The sequence below is a fragment of the Danio aesculapii genome, chromosome 6 (assembly GCF_903798145.1).
Source record: "Danio aesculapii chromosome 6, fDanAes4.1, whole genome shotgun sequence".
Lineage (NCBI taxonomy): Eukaryota > Metazoa > Chordata > Actinopteri > Cypriniformes > Danionidae > Danio > Danio aesculapii.
In genome coordinates this window covers 29,613,653-29,636,432 of record NC_079440.1, presented here as the reverse complement: position 1 = coordinate 29,636,432, position 22,780 = coordinate 29,613,653, and the positions used below count along the sequence as shown (strand labels likewise).

At 34.0% G+C, this 22,780-nt stretch overlaps 1 protein-coding gene across 3 annotated transcripts in view; it reads left to right on the top strand.

Annotated features, from left to right (window-relative positions):
- lpp (LIM domain containing preferred translocation partner in lipoma) overlaps positions 1-22,780 on the top strand; it is a 402,581-nt gene that overhangs the window by 199,234 nt on the left and 180,567 nt on the right. The gene's annotated exons all lie outside the window — the stretch shown is intronic.

Genomic DNA, 22,780 nt, shown 5'->3' with positions numbered 1-22,780 from the left:
TAATACTACTACTACAGTATAATGCAGTACAACTACTGCAATAGTACTGAAGTACTACAACTACTATAATGCAGTACTGCTACTGCTATACAACTGAAGTACTACTACAGTATAACTGCCATACCGCCATTGCAATACAGCTGAAGAATTTCTACAATACAACTGCAGTACAACTAATTTTCCTACTCAGTGGACAACGGTTTCCAAATAAGGTTTCAGTTGTATTGCTGAAGTACTACCACAATATATTGTATTGCACTTTTCAGAAGTATAGCTAACTACAGAAATATATTTACAATACTGCAATACATAATAAAACTAAAGCGCACTTTTAATACTTTATTGTACCTAAGTGCAATAAATTCTTATCTTATTCTTATCTTATCCAATAACATATCACTATATTGTCCCTCTCAGTTTATTTAATGTTACTTCAGTTGCACTGCAGATTTTACTGCTATTAAACTTTATTGTATTGTAGTTGAACTGTGTTTATACCTCATTATACTGCAATTTAGAAATTTTTTTGAATCCAAAAAACATCCCTGAAAAAAGTATAAAACATTTTGGGAAGATGTTGAAGAACAAACCCCTTGGAACACAAGTGCAGTACAGTTCTTACCACACTATTGGCATATACAGCAGCACAAGTGCAGCAAAGACGAAGTTTACTTGTTTTTACTTCAGTTTACTGCAACTTATACTGCTGTTGAACTTTATTTTACTGTATTTTAACTGTGTTTATACATCATTGTATTGCAATTTTGCAATTGTTCTTAATTTTACTGCAGTTATACTTCTATAAACTGCTGTTGTACTGCAGTTATACTACAGTATTACTTGAGTTTACTGCAGTTATTCTTTGTACATTTTAAATATTTCCAGTTAGGACATGTTTCAGTCAAAGCATTTGTGGCCAGGTGCTTTTGGAAATGTCCAACTGTTGGTGTTTGAAAGGAGGAGCAGTGGTTAGGTTGCATTTTTGTTCCAGCATTGTTTTTTTAACTCATTGTTGCAGTCAGGAGAAAACTTGGAAACAATTTACACTGAAACAACAATCTACATTGCTATTCACTCATTGTACAAATAGAGTGTGACGTTCAGTGATATTTGTGCTGCACCTCCTGAAATGGGATGGGATGGCCTGATAACATGAGTTAGACGCAAGTAAATAAAAGTCTGCTTGTAATCAGACAATACCCAATCCAATTCAACAGTGGGGGGGGGGGGGGTGTAAATACAAACTTAAAAATCATTGTTTCTTATGATTTTTTAGCAACTAAAATGAATATGCATGCTTGGTCTGAATACTATACACACTATCTTTGCAAAGCCACAGCTTGCTTGAATAAATCTTTGAATGAAAAAATGCATACTGTAGTGTAATCTATAATTCTGTGGCAGTTGCAGACTTGTGTCTCTGAATAAGAACTCAAACTGTATTATTTATTTTAACTCTTGCTTATTTATTAGCCTTTATTTAACTCCAACACTGAATCAGTTTGGACGTTGAGGCCTGTGACAAAAAGGAAGAAAACAAAGCATGCTGTGAACCTGTTATCGCTCGAAAAAGATTAACCAATATAGGTTGCAAATCGAGACAGATGAAAAGCAAATCAAAATGTGTAAGTGTTCCAGTCATATCTCATTTTTGGAAAGTGTTATAGTCTAAATTTATAATGACCCATATCATTAATAGATATCAAATGAAGTTAAGAGCAGACACTCAAGTTGAGCCCTAGGGCACTTTACTAAATAGTTCAACACACAATGAATGTAGGCCAGTGCATTCGGAGTCAATGCTGTCGCATTTGGAGCAACCACAAGTCCCTCCTGTTGGCAAACAGCAGCGCAGATAGAGCTTGCCTTATTACATGGCCAAAGCTTAATAATGAAGAGTGCTGTCTCTAAACTAGAAACACCCCTGCTTTTGGCAAGCCGTCTCCATTCCTCTTTTCTTCTCTGGGGTCAGCCTATTCCATTTGCTGATCTCTGGAGTCCTCGACAGCCACTCTTTTAAAATTATTATTGAGCATCAAGTCTACACAAACAAAACTCTGCAAAAAATATACTAAAACCCTTTTAAGCTGAAATCGACGTCTGTAATTTACAATACAGTATGTCTGATTGTATCAGTTTGTTGTAAAACCGGTATTTTTTTCATGTACATTTTCATTCAATCATTTAACAGACACTTTTATCCAAAACGACTTACAAATGACGACAATAGAACAATCAGAACAACAAATGAACAACTACTGTATATGTAAGTCCCGATTACACTGTTCAACTCAATTCATCTTTATATTTATAGTGCTTTTTACAATGTAGATTGTCAAAGCAGCTTAACGTTCTTTTCTTTTCAATTTAAGTTCTAGTAAATTGAACTGCTTCGGTCCAGTTTCCACAGTTGAAGTTCAGTTTATTTAAATTCAGTGTAATGTAAATGTCACTGCTCAAAAGTCAAAAGAATGAAGTACAACTCCACAAAACAAGCAAGCTGGTGGCAAGACATATGCATTTGTATGTATATTTATACATTATAAAGTGAGATAAAATAACATAAATTGATAATTCATAATTTGAAATTCATAGGATTTCCATTCATGTTCGGTTTGTTAGGAAAAGGCAATATATGGCTGAGAAACAATGATTAGGAATATCTGAAATGTAAGGGTTTGAAAAATCTGAATATTGCGAAAAAATCCTTTAAAGTTGTCCAAATTAAGTTCTTGCCATTGCATATTACTAATCAAATATTGAGTTTCGATATATTTACATAGGGAAAAATACTAAACCTTTTCATTGAACATGAGCTTTACTTAAAATTTGAATGATTTTTCCTATAAAATAAAATTAAATAATTTTAATCACAATGTACAGTACTGTATATTTGGCCTTTCCCTCAAATATAACCGTGCAACATAAAACAAATCTAAATGAAAAAAGTGCTAGTGTCAAAAATGTTTATTTAAGAGAGTAAAGATATGTTAAACATATTAACAGCATTGCATGTCAGTGTAATTTGCTATTGAAAAATCAGATTTGATCCATAGAGTGCAGTATATAATAGAGAACCAGTAAAAATATAAAGTGTTCTCATTAGACTTATCTCGCTGCAACAATGTGGATTAGTTGATTAGTTGCTGCAACATTAGCGGTTTAATTTTACTGGCTGGTAGGCCTGCCAAAAGTGCATTACAGTAGTCCAGTCTGGATAGATCAAGGGCCTGGACAAGATGTTGTGTAGTATGCTCTGTTAAGAATAACCTGATCTTCATAATGTTGTAAAAGACAAATTTGCAGGAGCAGCAGTCCTTGCAGTGTGGTCTGTGGAGTTCAGCAGAAACCACAAGCAGCAAATTTCTGGTTACTTTCCAGGAATGTACTTTTCAGCATTCATGGTTTTAGTAAGAATGCCTTTTTGACTTGTCAAAGCCCTGTTTAACAGTTTTGAATGCAAAGAAAAAAAAAAAAAAAAAAAAAAAAAAAAAAAAAAATATATATATATATATATATATATATATATATATATATATATATATATATATATATATATATATATATATATATATAGTATAATAAAGTATTATATATATATATAATAATATTATATTATTAAATTTATATATTATTTTTTATTATTTATATATAATATAATAAAATATAATATATAAATATAATATATATATAATACTTTATTATACTATATATATATATATATATATATATATATATATATATATATATATATATATATATATATATATATATATAATTATTATTATAAGTATATAATACATATATACATTATAAATATATATTTTAAATATATATTTATAATTTATATATTTATTATATACTTATAATAATATATAATACTAATATTTAAATACAATATATATATATATATATATATATATATATATATATATATATATATATATATATATATATATATATATATATATATATATATATATATATATATATATATATATATATATATATATATATATATATATATATAATGTATGTATTACAGGTATGTATTATAGGTATGTATTATAGGTGGCAATCTAGATTAAAATGGCTCATTGAATATGTGTGCTACCCAAATAATAAATCTTTGATAACGGGTTGCTCGAGCCAGGTGGCGCATTAGACCAGGGGCTCATCTCCTATTTCCAAAGTGCATCACAAACTGCTTGTGAAACTGTTCTACTATGATAATTGGTGATGAAAATAAATTATGTTCAATAAGATGTACTTGTGTTTACTAACTGTTTATTCAGTTAAACATGAATGTTGAACTGTAGGCCTACATAAGCTCCAAACAGCGATTTCATACTTGCTTTTGATGTAACGTTATGGACATACAGAAAATGCTTCTCAATGCCAAGTTCACAAAGCCCTGACAGTGTGTCAAACATTGAGTATGTTTACATGGGCAACAAAACTTTAATATGATTTTAATATGATTAAAACAATACTCTGATTAGGAGTCTACCATGTAAACAGTGATTTTTTATTACCTTAATGCGACTAAAGTCATAACTGAACTAAACAGAAATGGAATTAAGACATGTGGAATATGCATATAATAGTGGCATTACTGAAGTAAACACTGCAATCCAACTATTACCGTCATGTAGGACGCCATATTTTCTGAAAAGATCCAAGAAACAGGCGGCTGTCAGTAAAGGACCACACACAAAACACACATTGTGAAATGCAGATGTTTTTTTTCTTTACGTTTGGCGAGTGTTATTACATTCTATAACACTGTCACCAGTCCTTGCTCCTTATTTGCGTCTAATACCCCTGAATGAAATATTCATGAGTTAAAGTGAAACTGCCAAACTGCAGTTAAAGTCAGGCATCCTGCTGATTTGATTCAGAAGTGCACTTTTTTGTCAGATGGCTCAGCGGTCAGGTATACATCAGCGCTAAAATATCACGATAAAAGTCATCATAGCTTGCATAGAATAAACCCAGCTCCCAACCCAACTTTGAGAATAGATTAATGGTGTTATTTTTTTATCACGCGATAAGAGTCTCACGTTAACGCAGCACGTTAACGCCGATAACGGCCCAGCACTAATATATGTATATATATATATATATATATATATATATATATATATATATATATATATATATATATATATATATATATATATATTTGTATATATATACTTGTTTGAAACTTGAAAATTGAAACTTGTTTGGTGATGATCAAGCTAGAAGTACTGATGCAAATGTAATCCCTTGTTTGTACCTCAATGTACTGTATTCTCAACTATACAGATTTTCAGGTGGATTATTTTGTGGATTATTATTTTTAATGATAAAATGCAATTTTCGAGACAATTCTGGGTTAGTGCTATTAATTTGGAGACAGTAACCAAGTCAATGCAAGGATTGATAGAATAAAAATTAAAAGCTGTAAAAGTACTGTACATTTCACATCCAGTCATAAACAAAGTGATCTTAAAATGGACACAAATTAGTCATTGCTAATGCTGAGCTCTGATGATGTGCCTTGCAAATGAACCATAGTACATATTGCCTGCTCAAAGCTTTTCAAAGGAATCTGACACTTGTGGATTGTTTCAGTTGATCTGTTGCCTGTGGCAATTTTACCTAAAAGAGTCACTCATTTTGCCATTCCCTGCCTTTTTTTCAGCACTGTCAGTATGACACTTCCTCAGCCCTCATGGCCTCTTTGGATAGCAGTGGCCCTGTTGAGCTATTGTCATGTTACTGCATCATGAATACTTGGCATTTGGACATCCTGCTCATTTGATGGTTGCCAGGGTTTATTGAGCATTACCCACAACGTAAGAACCACATTTAGCAAAGAGAGAGAGTCTGTGAATTTGAGATGCAGACATGTTTGCTAGGACACAAAGTCGTGATGGAGGAAAACTGTAGAAATTCCTGAGGGATCAGAGTGATGAAGGGTCAAGAGGTCACGTATCAGTGTCTGAGCCAAAAGCTCTGTTTTTATTCAGAGCAAAACAGGCTTTGACCTCACAGAGGCCAATGGTACAGTATGCTGAGAAAACATTAATGTTGCTCTCAGCAAAGCAAGGCTGGTTTGGCAACAAGTACCACACACACACACACACACAGAGAGAGAGAGAAATATACACACTTGCATTTAAAGCACACAAACATCGACGCACACTGACAGGCGCACATTTTTAAAGGTCATGCACCTGCACACTTTTGAAGTGGCAGGTAAGTTTTTCCTAAATAAAATATAGCCTAAGTGCAGATCTTTGTAGAAGTACTTTGTGAGAGCTACAAGTAACAGAAAGGAGTCTGAAAGCTTTTGTCAGTAGACCTGAAAAATTTATACAGGCAGCGAAAACACAGTGTTAGAGAGAAAACAGCCTGAGTAGTTTCTGGTATCAGGGTTAAATCTCAGGATCAGCCTTAGCTGCTGTGATATCTGCCTGCTCATTTGGTCATTTGTGACAGGGTTTGTCCATGTGGAAGATATGAATACGGTGTCTTCCCACACTTTTTCAATGACATGGCAAAAGGTGGCAAGTCTAATATTTTACTGTAGAAATTCTGTAGAGCATGAGGTGCCATAAATGTTTGACTTTTTTGATATGCTATATTTAAATTTTAGATAATATTTCTGATAATACATCAATGTTTAATTCATAATAAATACTGTAAATAAAAAACAGCTTTCATATATAGTATATATTTATATACAATATGGATGTTATATGGGGTGGAGTTCTAGAAGGGTTGTGGAGGGGGGGTAATTAATGCTGAAAATGAATGCTAAAATATGTAATACATATTTACAATACATATAAACATTACAATACACTATCTGACAAAAGTCTTGTCGCTTATTCAAGTTTTAGGAACAACAAATAATAACTTGATTTCTAGTTGATCATTTGGCATTAGAAGTGGCTTATATGAAAGGCAAAGGCCTCTAAATTATAGTGGTATATTTTACAAAAAAATATATAATGCCTTGATTTGTAATTATTTAATCGCTTAGACAAAAATCTTGTCACTTAACAGAAATAATGCACCATATAAACTATAAAGTCATGGTGCAGTGGAAAAAGAATTAATATTGTGTATGACTCCTATGATCTTAAACGACTGCATCCAGACATCTTTGCAATTACTCAGATATCTTATTAATAAAGTCATCTGAAATGGCAAAGTTCATCAGGATTCTTTGGATTCATCTTCAATGCCTCCTCCTTCATCTTACCCCAGACATGCTCAATAATGTTCATGTCTGGTGACTGGGCTGGCCAATCCTGGAGCACCTTGACCTTCTTTGGTTTCAGGAACTTTGATGTGGAGGCTGAAGTATGAGAAGGAGCGCCATCCTGGTGAAGACTTTGCCCTCTCCTGTGGTTTGTAATGTGATGGGAAGCACAAATGTCTTGATACCTCAGGCTGTTGATGTTGCCATACACTCTGCAGATCTCTCACACACCCCCACACTGAATGTAATTCAAAATTCTTCACCAAACTTGACTAATATCTGTGAGAATCGTGGGTCCATGTGAGTTCTAATAGGTCTTCTGCAGTATTTGTGGTAACTGGGATGCAGTTCAACAGATGATTCGTCTGAGAAATCTACCTTCTGCCACTTTTCCAAATAATCAACTAGAAGTCAAGTTATAATTTTGTCGCTCTTACAACAGGGGTCAACTATAAGACTTTTGTCAGGTAGTGTACATGTTAATCTATTTACTAACATAAGCAGTACATTATTTCAGTATTTATTCATTTTTTTAAACATTATTCATGGTTTATAAAACTTTCTTGGTTACTCTGTGCATTATTTTATGTTAACTTTAGATTTTAATTAAGCATTAGTAAATATTGAACTGATGACTATTTATTGATGATCAATAAATGTACAGCTGTTGTTCATTTCTAGTTAGTAAATTAATACATTAATACAACTAATGAAACCTATTTGACCAATATTTAAAGTTTAAAACATACATAAACCAACATTAATCATATATAAACATGATTGCAATATTGTCCATTCATTCATTCATTTTCCTTTGATTATTCTGGGGTCACCACAGCAGAATGAACCACAAACTTATCCAGCATATGTTTTATGCAGCGGATGCCCTTCCAGCTACAACCCTTCACTGGGAAGCATCCATACACACTTATTCACACACACACACTCAAACACTATGGACAAATTCAGCAAACCCAATTCACCTGTACTACATGTCTTTGGACTTGTAAGGGAAACCGGAGCACCCGAAGGAAACCCCCACGAACACGGGGAAAACATGCAAACTCCACACAGAAATGCCAACTGACCCAGCCTAGGCTCGAACCAGCAACCTTCTTGCTGTGAGGGGAATGTGCTACCCACTGCGCCACTGCGTCGCCATTACAATAATGTAATGATTAAAAAAAGATGAAAGTAAATGATCCAATAAGTAAATAAATAAATATGATATATTTTATATTTAGTATGATTTATAATTGCTCAAACAAATCGTGTCTGTACAAGAAAAATAAAGATGTCTTTTACATTTGACAATAGGAGCAGTTCTCACAAGGATCATCATATTGCAGGATCTGTAATTTGATGGTGTGTTAATTGTTTTGACTGCTGACTTCAATAAATATGCATTAATAAAATAAATGAATATAAATTATTTTTGGTTTGTTGCAAACGTACCCTATTCTTAGGTTGTGAAATTTGCTTTAACCCTGACACACACACAAACACACACATTGCTTCTGGCTGATTAACTAGATTTGACCTTTTTTCTCCACCGAGCATGTCTGCCAGGCCTTTATTTTCCTCTCTGTTTATCTTATATGAATTATTTGTTGGATTGACTCTGGTTTTATAGCTGAGGCCAGTGGCACAGCAGCTCTGTCTGTAATCTTCCACTTGTACAAGCAGAGAGTTACAGCGTCCTTAGTTCACAGTGCTCCCAAATCACAGAGCCTTCTCTCAAAAATCAATAGAAGTCCTTTTCCCTTCCTTCCTGCTTTGAGCTTCAAGGAAAGGGACTTTCTCCCTATGTGCATTGAAACTTGAAGCCAAGGGACCTGCTTTGGTCTTAAACGACTCTGTGTGTATGAAGTGGCAGCTAAATTTGTTTTGCTGCTTTGACTCAACCTGATGCTTTCCAACCTATCAAAGCCGCTCTCCTTGCTTTAGCTGGAGCTCTGTGGGTGTAACAAGATGTAATGAAATGGGTCATTATATAAACCCCCATCTGCTTCCATCATTCATTTCTTCAGCCAAACCCATGTCCCTGTAAACAAACTCGCACACTCAAACACACAGAGTAGGATTCATCCAAGAGGCAGCTGTGAGTCTTGTCATTTTTCACCTTTGCACTCACAATGTTTAATCGGTAAAAGTTTTTTATTATAATTTTTTTATCTGAGAATTGTGTGACACATTATATCAAAGAATACCATAACAAAGAAAAAAATATTGTGATACTAGTATTATTTCAAAAGTGAATTTTATTTTTCGTTAGATTTGGATTTAGATCAGAAAAAATATATAGAGAGAGTTTCGATGCAAAACCCTCTAAATCAATCTGACCTCTTTGTTTTTAATTGAGCATTTTCTATCAGGCTTCTATAATTAGGTTCTGCAGTTTCATTTGATAGATAATTGAAAGGTTATTAGCTAGTAAATTAAATAGCTTTTTTCATAAATGCCACTTTAAACAATTCTTTGTTTTTTTTTAACAAGGTAGATTTTCTTTTGCGTCAAAACCAGCTAAATCCACTTGTGCTTTTTTTGCAAAAACCTCTAAATCCACCTATTGGCACACGACATTGTAATTTGTTAAAAAATCACTAAATATGCAATTAGAAATTGTTTTACCAAACAGAAAACACATTACACAAACCACCTGAAATTAAACATACCTAAATCTGTCAAGTAAGTGGCGGTTCATTCTGCTGTGGTAACCCCTCATAAACCAGGAACTAAGCAGAAGGAAAATGAATTAATGAAATCTGTCAACAGGGTGTCCGCAGGGTCTAAAAAAAGTATTAAAATGTCTCGTATTTCAAAAAACACCAACTTAAATTCACTGAAATATTGTCTTAAATGAGCCATAATTTCCCTTTGTTTATATGAAGCTACCCAATCAAACCAAAACACATCCAATCACCAACAACACATATCAATAAAACGTTTATCCAAACTGCTCATAACTAATATTATAACTGTAGCCCTTTAGTTTTTAAAGAGTTTTTGTTTTAAATAACTTTTTTTAAGTTATATTGAACAAAAATGTATGTATACAACTACGGTTTGCCTGTTTTGACACATTATTTAAAATACGTGGCTAAGAAATTTCTACCTAGATTTTTTTTCAGGGTATAGTCCTCAGTGTCTAGCCCTTTATAAATCTGAAATTTCAGTCTTCGTGGTCTTAAAAAGGTCTTAAAAAGTCTTAAATTTGACTTGGTGAAACCTGCAGAAACCCTGGTCAAGTAAGTGCATTAATCAATAACATTTAAAATTGACATTAATTAAATCTTAACAATCTGTTGCCATTTCTGATATTTGGGATTTATGTTAACTGTAAGTAGAGCAATGTAAACATTACAAATATTGTAAAAAAAAAAAAGCTTGTTAGATTATAAATGGTGTAAAAACATTGTAAAACATCATTATCTGTGCATTGTTCATATAAAAAGCTTATCAGACTTAGAGGTAATATAAATAATGTATAGTTAACAAATAAAACACAAGATAGAGTTACTGGGCAAAAAGGGGATGTCTCTCAAACACTTTTAGAAGCTGTCTTTCATTAATTCTCACCATACTCCATTCTCCACGTGGGATAAAAGAACAGTATCTTAACTTCGTCTTTTGTGACACAGAGTTGCCGTATTAAATTGGACTCATTCAAAGTAGCGTCAATGCGCAAAAAACGTTATGAATACATGTTACAATTCCGACCGTACAGTGTGTTTTCTTTTTCTTATAATGCACAGAGTTTTGAGGTAAGGGACGTTTTCATTTGCCTTTCACTGACAGTCAGACAGGCTCAAGCAGTTCATCAAACTGCATCTTTTAAATCTTAATTGGAAGCAAAATAAAACAGCTAAAAGACTATAGAATACACAAAATATGTAACTTATATAGTTTTGAATGGGAAAAAGTTTAACAGTCATATGGTGAATGAAGCCCCACCTTCTAGTACAAGAACCAATCAGCAATCGCTATAGACTGACATTTCTCTAGGGAAGGGGATCATAACATAACAGTGTTACAAGGTTACATTTCTGTAGGAAAATTTTATATTGCCAGAAATATTGTTAATGCTAATAATACTCAACCACTTTTCACCACTTTTTAGTTGAGCTGTTGGATTAATTGAAATTAAATGTGATTGTGCTGCTGTTGTTATGTACATCTTGTCAGGAAAGCATCTGACCTGTAGTAAATCTTCTCTAAAAAGGCTAGAGGGTGCTCTCAAGTTAACTCCAGCCACCCCCGAGGAAACACAGAAAATCCCCATAGCATTTCATTATAAACTGAATTTTTATGACTAATAATTACGCAACTCATCTCACATCTTACTGCTGTACAAACTCTTGACTGACGATATGAAGTGAGTTTATAGTAAAAACGTTATTGTATGTGGTATTTTCATGTTCAGCATTTACTATTCAGAGCCATAGTTCATTGTGAAGCTACTCAAACAGCTGGCAATATCACATAACGATTATCTGAAGGTCGTCATTGTCTCATTAAATAGATTTTGATTTTAAAACATACTTTTTTGTAGCTTCATCTTTAATTATTCACCCATCCCTAGAATCTAGACTTGGAAAGATTTAATAGATACTGGAAAAAAGTCGCATGGTCACTGATTATGTTGTTCACCTGGCCCTTGGTTACCACTGAGTAAGACATTGTTCAGAACTGGAAAGGGTTTGCTTTACTTGTGAACATTGTGCGCTTTTTGACTTCTTAGTTATTGACTTTAGTACTGAAATAAGTTTACTACAGTTTTTTAAAGGCAAACTTTTGTGCTGCAATTGAAATTAGAGAGTTGAAACTAACCCAAAATTAGCTATTTCGCTTGCTTATCTTCATTGTTAACGATTTCTGTAAATTACACAGTATTAACTGTAATATAGACTATTTTACTGTGAACAATTACACAGTATGTTACTGTATTTTAAAGTAAAGTTATGCAATACTTTAAATACATATACAGTAAGATAAAGGTTGCTGTAAATACAAATACAGTATTTTTGCTGTAATTGATTTACAGTAAGTTACTGGCGAGCTGCTGCCTATAAGTTACTGTATTACTGTGTGTCATTATTATTAATTATATAGGTATTATATAATTTTTAATACATTTTAACAGGTAAAGAATGAGATTTTGGATATTTTTATGCGCTTTATGAAAGGTCAAGTGTTGATGTACCTGTATAAAACATAAGGTAAATGGTTTCCAGGATAGTTTTAGGGTATGTTTACATAACAGCAACATTTTAAAATGGGAAAAAAAATTCCATTGTATTTTTGAAGTTTTTTTGTGTAGCTGACAACACCATCAAAACAACCATTCATATAGTTATGCAAAAATAAATACAAATGGTGTATACATACTGTATAAGGCTAATACTTGATACTATTTCAATTGTTTTGGTTGTCAAGTGCATACTGTAACAATATACTGAAACATATGCGTTCACGTGACATTATCACAAAATTGTGTTCTTTTACCATTTGTACATGGATAATAATTGTATAATTTAATAAGGAATACAGTTTGAATATAGCATTGTGTAATTATTCAGTATAAAGCAAAGACTTTCTAGTTAAATAGCAATCAGTGCCCATTGAGGAAAGAGCTGCTAGCTGTTTAACCGTCTACTGGTTTAAACTTCCTTTATTTGAAAGTTCATTTGAAAGGTTTAGATCCCATGGATTTTTTTCTCTCTAACGCTGTAAAACATCACCTTTAAAAACAGATCTAGCCTAAGTCAGCAGCTTTTTTTCCCCATTTTACAGAAGACCCTGACCTTGTCAGCAACTCAAGCATGTTCTCACTGGCGACCCAGAATAGGTAGGGAAATTCTCTGATGAAATGCATAACTTTTTTTTTTAAACATCTACATTTAGCTTGTTCCTGTTTAAGATGTTTCAGGTCTGTAATGTTTCCCACCTCTGTTACAGCTAATGAAATGTCTAAGCAAATGTGAGAATGTGTGTCAAAGCCAGAGTTACTACTGTACCTGAGGTGCAACAGGCCTGTGAACTCAATCTATCAGTACCCAGTCAGATACAGTCTGAGGTGACTTTGTGGCAATGTCAGTGTATCTGTACCTTTCTGTAGTATTAGTTTAAATATCTTACTCACTTTGGTTGTTAAATTTTGATTGTTTTCTTTTTATTATTAATAAAAATTAATAAGAATTGTATTATTTTTAATTTAAACAAAATTATTCTGTTTATCAAGGTGGCATTTATTGAATGTAAAAAAAAAGTTAAATTGTTAAATACTTATTTATTAAATATTTATTTATTACTAGTTTTTTTAATGAAATTAGTACTCCAGTCATTGCTTTTATTACTATTACCATTTATAATAATAGTAGTAGTAGTAATAATAATAATAATAATAATAATAATAATAATAATAATAATAATAATAATAATAATAATAAATAATAATAATAATAATAATAATAATAATAATAACAACAATAATAATTCATATAAGAGTGATTTCTGAAGGATCATGTGATTAAATTATAAACAAATGCAGCCTTGGTGAGCAGGATAAGCTTATTTTAAAACATTTACAAATCCTACTGACCCCAAACTTTTGACAGGTAGTGTATTTATGCACGAATATAGCCATGTAAAAAAATGTTGAATGACACCTTAATGATTTAACACAGCTTGAAGTGAAGTGCTTTTTGACATGCTTATTGATGCATGTTGATGGCTCTCTGTATTTCAGATCTATTTCACATGGATTTAAAATTCACCCATGAAACCAGTATGGTTTATTAATGAACCAAATAATTTTGATGACCAAAGATATCAATTGGACTATGGACTCTCCTACTTCACTTAAAGGCCTCCTATACCTTGATACCTTGACAGTTAAGTTTTCCCATTTTTGATATTTCAGCTGATCTCCGGGTATGCCGGGAGCACTTTTAGCTTAGCTTAGCATAAATTATTGAATCAGATTGGACCATTAGCATCTTGATCATAAATTAAAAAAAAAATACTTTAGATATATATTTTTCTATTTAAAGCTTGACTCTTCTGTAGTTATATTGTGTAATAAAAATGATGGTTAAAAAAAAGGTTAATTTCTAGACCGATTCAGCATTCCAGTGTAATAATCAAGGAAATATGCTGCAGTACCTTGGCTACAGCAAGTCTAATAATATTACACTGTAATAGAAAAATTATCAAAACTCTTTTTTGATATACAGTGCTCAGCATAATTGAGTACACCCCATTTTGAAAATCAATATTATTATCCATTTCTCTGTGAATTTAAGCAATGTATTTTGGTGCATTTAATCAAAACATTTATTAAATAGATATATTATTTAAAATAACATTTTAGTCACCAAACACATTTATTTGAACAAATTTTTCTTTTTTTAAATTAGTTTTTAATATTTTGCTATAACATTTAATTTTGGGTGTACTAGTTTTTGGACCGTTATCATAAGTTATTTTATTAAATAAGCTCCAGATTTGGCTTCAGTACTGACTAATCCAATGAATATGCACAAATATAATATTGTATAGCTTCCTATTAAAAATCTGAATTTAAAAGATAGATTTGTGAGGGGTGTATTTGCATATGCTGAGCACTGTATTTAAGTGTGATGCTATTGGTCTAATCCGATTCAATGATCAATGCCAAACTAAGTTAAAAGTGTTCCCACCAAATCTGGATATTTGCTGAAAGCATTCAAAAATGGTAAAACTCTAAGGGACTTGTAAAATTAGCTATTTCCAAAAGAAAAAGTGGAATCTTCCTTGATTTAAATAAAAAATGAATATTCTGTCATCATTTACTCGCCATTTTATTGTTTAAAATCAATTGTAGTTTCTTCTGTCAAACACAAAAGAACATATTTAGAATAATGTTGGAAACCTTTTGTACATGGTGAGTAAATTCCCATTTTGAGTGAACTATCCCTTTAAAAGGCATCGTTAAAAATACTCATTGAAATAGTGTCTCTTTGTGTTTCACTTCTGTGAGAAGGTCTAGGAATGACATGATGGTAAGTAAATGATGCCAGTAATGAAAAAGTAAATTAATTTATAATTCCTGAGTTTGCTTTTTTGAACAGGCATTATTTGTGAATCTTCATACTTCTCTCTGTTTAAAAACTGTGTGAAAAATGGTATGTTAGGAATTCAACAGTCCTCCTGCTTTTCAAACACTTTCACTTCCTTCAGTCACTGCCATTTCCCTCTGCACTGAACTTAATGCCACCCATGACCTTCTGGCCATGTGAGGCATAATATTCCCCTTTTAACCCCCACAAGAGGCTTTAAAATTAGCTATAAATATTACGCTTAAGAGCTTTTATGCACTAGGCTGTTTGAGTGGCACTTGGGGAGCAGTACAGTATTCACAATAAAATATTGATGCCTGTCCTCCCATAACCATCACGATTTGCACTGTTTTCCCAACACTGTCGTCTTCACTCTTGCTTCTTGTTTGAGAGAGAATGTGAGAGAATGAAGTACATTACTTGTGTTTCCGCTGCCTGTGGTAAAGGCTCGTGAACTGAGGAGTAGTGTATTTGTGGCACAGGACCCTTGTGAGGTTGTAACAGTTTGTTTTAGCACTGGCTGCATGTGTTTGTATTGACTGGTGTCAGTGCTAAACTGTGCTTGTTAATGTTGATTACAGCAGGTCAGTAACTCGCATGACCCTTAAAAAGAGAATGGGTTTTAACGTTTTAAATCTTCCATTTTGGATGGATGTTAGTGTAGGTTTTAAAAAAGGAAGAAGGAAAATAATTATTTAGATGTAACATTTGGTACAAATGGTAATAGTAATGCTGAGTTCAGATTTTCAAAGTAGTCGTGTCAGAGGTTTTCACACTGCATGATTATCTGGGTTAGCGTTTCGTCACTGCTGTGTTTACACTCCAAGATGGATTGGTGTCAGGAGGGTTCACACTGCATGAATTTAGAAAAGGAAGAATCGCCGCCAACTACGTTTCACAACGAAACACACGCGAGAAGTGATATGAAAACAATGCAAGGTTGCGTAGTATATCTTTTATTATTAACTACATAATGAGAAAGAAGCCTTTAGTGATGTAGAAAATGTACGTATTTTGCTCACCAGGCTTTGAAGGGAGTTAGCATTTTCGCTAAAACTTTTTTTTCTTTTTCCACCCGGTTGTGATATTGCTCAGATGACACGTCAAACAGACATGGGTGCTCCTACCAAATTTTGACTAGTTTTTCCTCCATTTCGTGGTTCGAAATAGACTGAAAAGAAGCCCTTTTAACTTCTCCACAAACCTTTTGCTGGCCTGCGGTTATACTACAGTAGTGGATGCTGCTCTCTCATTGGCTGTAGATGATCTCCGATGCTATTTTCAATCAGAACACATTTCACATGACATGATTTGAATTGCAGACAGGTTCAAATATTTAGCATGTCAAATATCTGTCGGGTGTCGACGACTCATCTGTGATTCTCTCAGATCGCATCTTTCACATTGTGTGATTGTTACTCACATGAACGAGCACTGATTTACCTGTGATTTCTCACTTAAGTTAGAAATCCTGTTTCCACAAAAAGGCTTTAAAATATAATCAAATATTGAATATATAAATAAAAAAATTTGATCAAATAAGGTTGTGAGCATGAAATACTTGAATTACAAAACAACATTTTACTGAAACCAAAAGCTTGAATGATCATGTGATATTTTTAAAAAGTGTAAAGTTACGAATAAAAGTAAACAACAACAACAACAACATCAACAATAATAATAATAATAATAATAATAATAATAAATATAATGTGAATGTGAATATGAATATAGTTATAAAAAAGTATTCAACTTCCATGAGACTGAAACCATTTAAAATGCAAGTTTTTTTTTCAGAAGAGATAAGTTTGTTTAGTTTTCAAATATATAACAGTTTAGTGACATTTTTAATGGATATTGTGATTATGCTACCGATTTTTTTTTTTTTACTAGTTTTAGTGGCATAAATGGTTAGCACTGTCACCTCGCAGCAAGAAGGTCGCTGGTTCGAGTCCCGGCTGGGCCAGTTGGTATTTTTGTGTGGAGTTTGCATGTTCTCCCTGTGTTTGCGTGGGTTTCCTCCGGGTGCTCCGGTTTCCCCCGCAAGTCCAAAAACATGCACTTTAAGTGAATTGGGTAAACAAAATTGGCCTCAGTGTATGAGTGTGTGTGTGTGAATGCGAGAGTGTATGGGTGTTGTCCAGTACTAGGTTGCAGCTAGAAGGGCATAAGCTGTGTAAAACATATGCTGGAATAATTGTCGGTTCAATCCGCTGTGGTGACCCCTGATAAATAAGGGACTACGCTGAAGGAAAATTAAAGAATGAGTGTTGTTGTTGTTTTGCAATGAAGCTTTTAAAACACTATTTAACGTTGTGGTTTTTAAGTTTAATGGAAAAGTGTCTTGAAATATAGTTAGGCCCATGGAAACTCTTTAACCAGATTAAATCAGCTTGCTCTGTTACACGTACGTAAATTTACCCCGTGCATGTGTTAAAGCTGAGCAGGTCACACAAAAGCTATAGTGAAGATTGCTTTATTGCCTTAGAAAGTCTGTGGTTACAAGAAGACACTGACATTTCCTAGAGACACAGCTGGGAGCTTAATTCAGAAGTCTGAAATGTGGAAAATTCTGTGAGGATGTTGAAGAAAAGCCACATGATTATAAAAAGGAAACAATATATTTGCCAAATGTATGCCCTCATTTTACTTCCCAAGAACTGCAAGATGAAAGAAAGAAAGACATTTCAATGCAAAGTAAAAGAACTAAACAGAGTAAACTAGACAATTTTGGCATTCTTGTCAGGACATCCTGCTGATAGCACTCAACCATGAAAAATATTAAAGCTTGAATATCCTAAAATTCATTTAGAAAGAGCTGTGAAATTGTAGAACAATGTTTTATGGCTTGATGGGACCAAACTTTTTGAACCCATTGATCAGCGACGTGTGCATGGGGTAAAAAAGCCAAGGCTTATGAGCAGAAGAACACTAGCTCGACAGACAAACAAGCAGGTGGCCAGTGTTGGTAAAGGGAAGCTTTGCTGTTTGGAGGTCATCATGGATTATTTGAAGACTGTGGTGGTGCTTTCCAGCCCAACCCCAAAGAATGTGTCCACGTCTACTGAAATTTTGTTCTAGGATACTTCTAGAATGTATTTGAAAGAACAGTTCAGTCATCGGGTCTAAATCTCATCAAAGATATCTGATAGAAGTTGAATGCATGCAGTGGCAATATGAAAACTGAAATTTACCACTTGTTTTTATTTATTTATTTATTTATTTATTTATTTATTTATTTATTTATTTATTATTGAGGAATAGGCCACAAAACATTAGAGAGCTGACAGAAGCTTGTAAGAACTTAAAAGAAACCTTTTTTGAATGGTATAAAGAATAAAAGACTTATGATATACATACTGTTTCATTTCCGTTCACCATATGCCATTTCTTATAACACATTGCATTGATAACACACTCACCTGTTGCATATCATCTGGACAATTTTAGCCACATTCAAACTTGCACTCATTGCAAAGTCTTGTTTTGCTCTGGCTGACATTTCTGAGTGTCTCTGCTTGTTTTAATCTTTGCCCTGCCTGGTTTTGATCTTAAACTGTTCCTTGTTCTATGAGTGATTCTGCCTGATGTGACCCTTTGCCTGTATTTTAGATTGCTCTATTGGATTTTTTTGGACGTTGACTGTGTTTACATGGACATCGGTAATCAAATTATTCACTTTAATCTAAATAAGGTACAGCGCATCCGAAAAGTATTCATAGCGCGTGACTTTTTCCACTTTTTTTATGTTACAGCCTTTTTCCAAAAGGGATTACACTTATTTATGTCCTCACAATTCTACACACAATACCTCATAATGACAATGTGAAAAAAGATTTTTTTAAATTGTTGCAAATTTATTAAAAATAAAAACCTGAAAAATCACATGTGCATCAGTATTCACAGCCTTTGCTCAATACTTTGTTGGTGCACCTTTGGCAGCAATTACAGTCTCAAGTCTTTTTGAATATGATGCCACAAGCTTGGCACACCTGTCATTGGAATTTTTTGCTTTATCAGGTTGGATGGGAAGTGACAGTGTACAGCCATTTTCAGATCTCTCCAGAGATGTTCAATAGGATTTAGGTCTGGACTCTAGCTGGGCCACTCAAGGACATTCACAGAGTTGTTGGGAAACCACTGCATTAATATTTTAGCAGTGTGCTTTGCGTCATTGTCCTGCTGAAAGATAAACCGTCAAGAGCACTCTGAAGCAAGTTTTCATTCAGGATGTCTCTGTACATTGCTGCATTCATCTTTCCCTCTATCCTGACTAGTCTTCCAGTTCCTGCTGCAGAAAAACATCCCAACAGCATGATGCTGCCACCACCAGGCTTCACTGTAGGGATGGTATTAGCCTGGTATTTGTGGTGCCTGGTTTTCTCCAAGCGTAACGCTGGGCATTCACTCCAAAGAGTTCAATTTTAGTCTCATCAGACCAGAGAATTTTGTGTCTTATGGTCTGAGAGTCCTTCAGATGCCTTTTGGCAAATTCCAGGTGGGAAGTGGCTTCTGTCTGGCCAGTCTACCATGTAGGCCTGATTGGTGGATTGCTGCACAGATGATTGTCCTTCTGTAAGGTTCTCCTCTCTCCACAGCAGAACGCTGGAGCTCAGACAGAGTGACAATCGGCTTATTGATCACCTCCCTGACTAAGGCCCTTCTCCCCCCGATCACTCAGCTTAGATAGCCAGCCAGCTCTAGGAAAAGTCCTGGTGGTTCCAAACATCTTCCACTTACGGATGATAGAGGCCACTGTGCTCATTGGAACTTTCAGAGCAGCAGAATTTTTTCTGTAACCTACCCCAGCCTTGTGCCTCAAAACTCTCCTGTCTACAGACAATTCCTTTGTCTTCATGCTTGGTTTGTGCTTTGCCATGCACTGTCAATCATGTCCAATCAACTGAATTTAGCACAGGTGAACTCCAATTAAGCTGCTGAAACATCTCAAGAATGATAGTGGAAACAGAATGTAGTTTCATGGTAAAGGCCGTGAATATGTTTTTATTTGTTTTTTTAAATAAATTTGCAACAATGTTATAAGCAGCACAACATGTAACATAAAATGAATCACCACTATAGATTTTTTTAAAAAAATAGAATTAATCTAGATTATAAATTACAGTTTGAATTATCAATGCTGATTGGCCAGTCACTGTTAAAATGAAGAAAAGAAGACTCACTCTCTGATCACCAGCCCCCTGTAGATTCCTACGTCAAGTTAGCACTCAACTAAAAGGATTTAAAGTGAAGAGTAGTCTCAGTCACACAATCTTCCTCAATGTTTACATCTCTGACACTTTGTTTGTTTACAAATTTTTGTCTAAGAGGAAGACATTAAGCCTGAAGGAGCCATTTTAAGTCATGTGAGCCCTATAGCCTGTAGGACTTGTGCATTATTGAAGCCTTCCACACAGTTTAGCACAAGTTGAGTGCTTCCTCAGCTACTGTTGTCAATGTATCATCCAAATGGGTACGCAGGGGTCAGAGCTACAGAAACACAATCAGAAAGAGACAGCACACATGACGTTATACCCTCAGTGTCAAAGGGTCCAGTGTTGTTTTGGCCCCAAATGACTTCAACTGTTTGGTCAGAAACAGTTTTAATGTTGTCTTTAGATTTTCTCTGAAGAAAGAAAGGTTTGAATGTAAGTTTCAGGTCACATTTGGGTTAACTGTACTTTTGAATTGCAGATCCTCTATTAAGCAAAACTTCTGAAACCACAGCTTCTGTTTAGTGTATTCCACTCTTGATTTGTGCTTGAATGATGTTGTTTGTATTTGAGTGATGAGTGTCTGAAGTGTTGAAAGTGAATGTGTGCTGAACAGTGTTGAAGGTCACACTTTTGAAAACTCATCCAGGATGCTAGCATGGAGTGTGTTCTTACATTACCATTCAGAATTGCAGGGTTAGTAAGATGTTTGTCTTAGTATGCTGTTGGAAAGTTTTAAGCTGATGCATCATTTATCAAAGATAAAATTTGTGGATAAAATAAAATGTGATTTCTGTTTTAAAATTGAGAATGTATGGGTGTTTCCCAGTGCTGGGTTGTGACTGGAAGGGCATCTGCTGCATAAAAATTGTGACAGATCAATTGGCGGTTCACTCCACTGTGGCTTTTCCTGACAAATCCAAAGGATAGTGAGTAAGTGAGTGTTTTGAAATGGAATTGGTGTTCATGAAGGCAAGAACTGAATTTTCAGTAGTGATAATTTCAGTCTTATCACATACCTTATATTATATTTAGTAAACTTTTTTTAAACCAATTTGTTTATTTGCAAATTCATTCATTTATTCATTCGTTCATTCATTCGTTCATTCATTCGTTCATTCATTCGTTCATTCATTCATTTGTTATTGAACATTTACTTTAAAATAGTCTTTACCATTACTTTTAAACAATTTTAACCTTTTAATGCAGTCAAATCTGCATTTGTTTTTGCAATTTTGGTCTGTTTCTGTTACTTGGTCTGACTTATTTTTATTATTTGTACTATTTTTATTAATTTATTTATTTTAAACAATCATTTAGAACATTGTGTGTCTGACTATAAACTTCTCACTTATGAGTGAATGTGAAAAGAATAAGTATAAAAATATCATTTAGAATATTACCAAGGTTTTACATTGGTATTACTGCATATTTATTGACAAAGCAACATCAAATATATTTACAAATTATTATTATTATTATTATTATTATTATTATTATTATCTTATGCAAAAAACATCTCATGGATGCAATGGGATATATCCTCAGCGATGTATCCTGGGATCATTGGGTGTTTTCCGGTCACTCAACACCATACACACTCACACAAGCGACCCAGCCGGGGTTGATCATGTCCCGACTTGCTTACCAGTAACAGTCCAATGATTAGTCCTCTAATGCAAAGCTACCTTGTGGCCATCTCTGTGGCTTCGCTTGTAATGCCCAAACGACTTTGCAAAGTGAACGCTCTCCAAAAGCTCTACAAGCAACTTCTATGGGCTCATAGAAAGTTCTCCAGCCTCTCTCCCTGCACTCCTCCACCAGTTCCCAGTACTTACCACATTTCCTCTCATTGGCTTCTTCAATATAATCTTCTCAAGGCACTGAAAGCTCGAGAATGATTAGCTGTTTTGAAGCTTTCGAGGTAGCAATCATATCTGGGCGAAGACTTGTTGTTGCAATGTGATGAGGGAACCTCAGCTCAGTTTTCCCAGGTCGACCTCCAGTCCGAGGCTTTGTGAAGGAGGCCTGTTGATAATTGTGGACAGGCTCTGGGTTTCTCTCCAGCTTTAATGAAGTGGAGCATGATGATACTTACTGGTGCTGATGACTGAGGAGAAACTTCTGGTCATTGCGCTAATGGTAGCGACCATCAGCCAGAGCCTTGTGATTAATTAAACGAATTATTATTATTATTATTATTATTATTA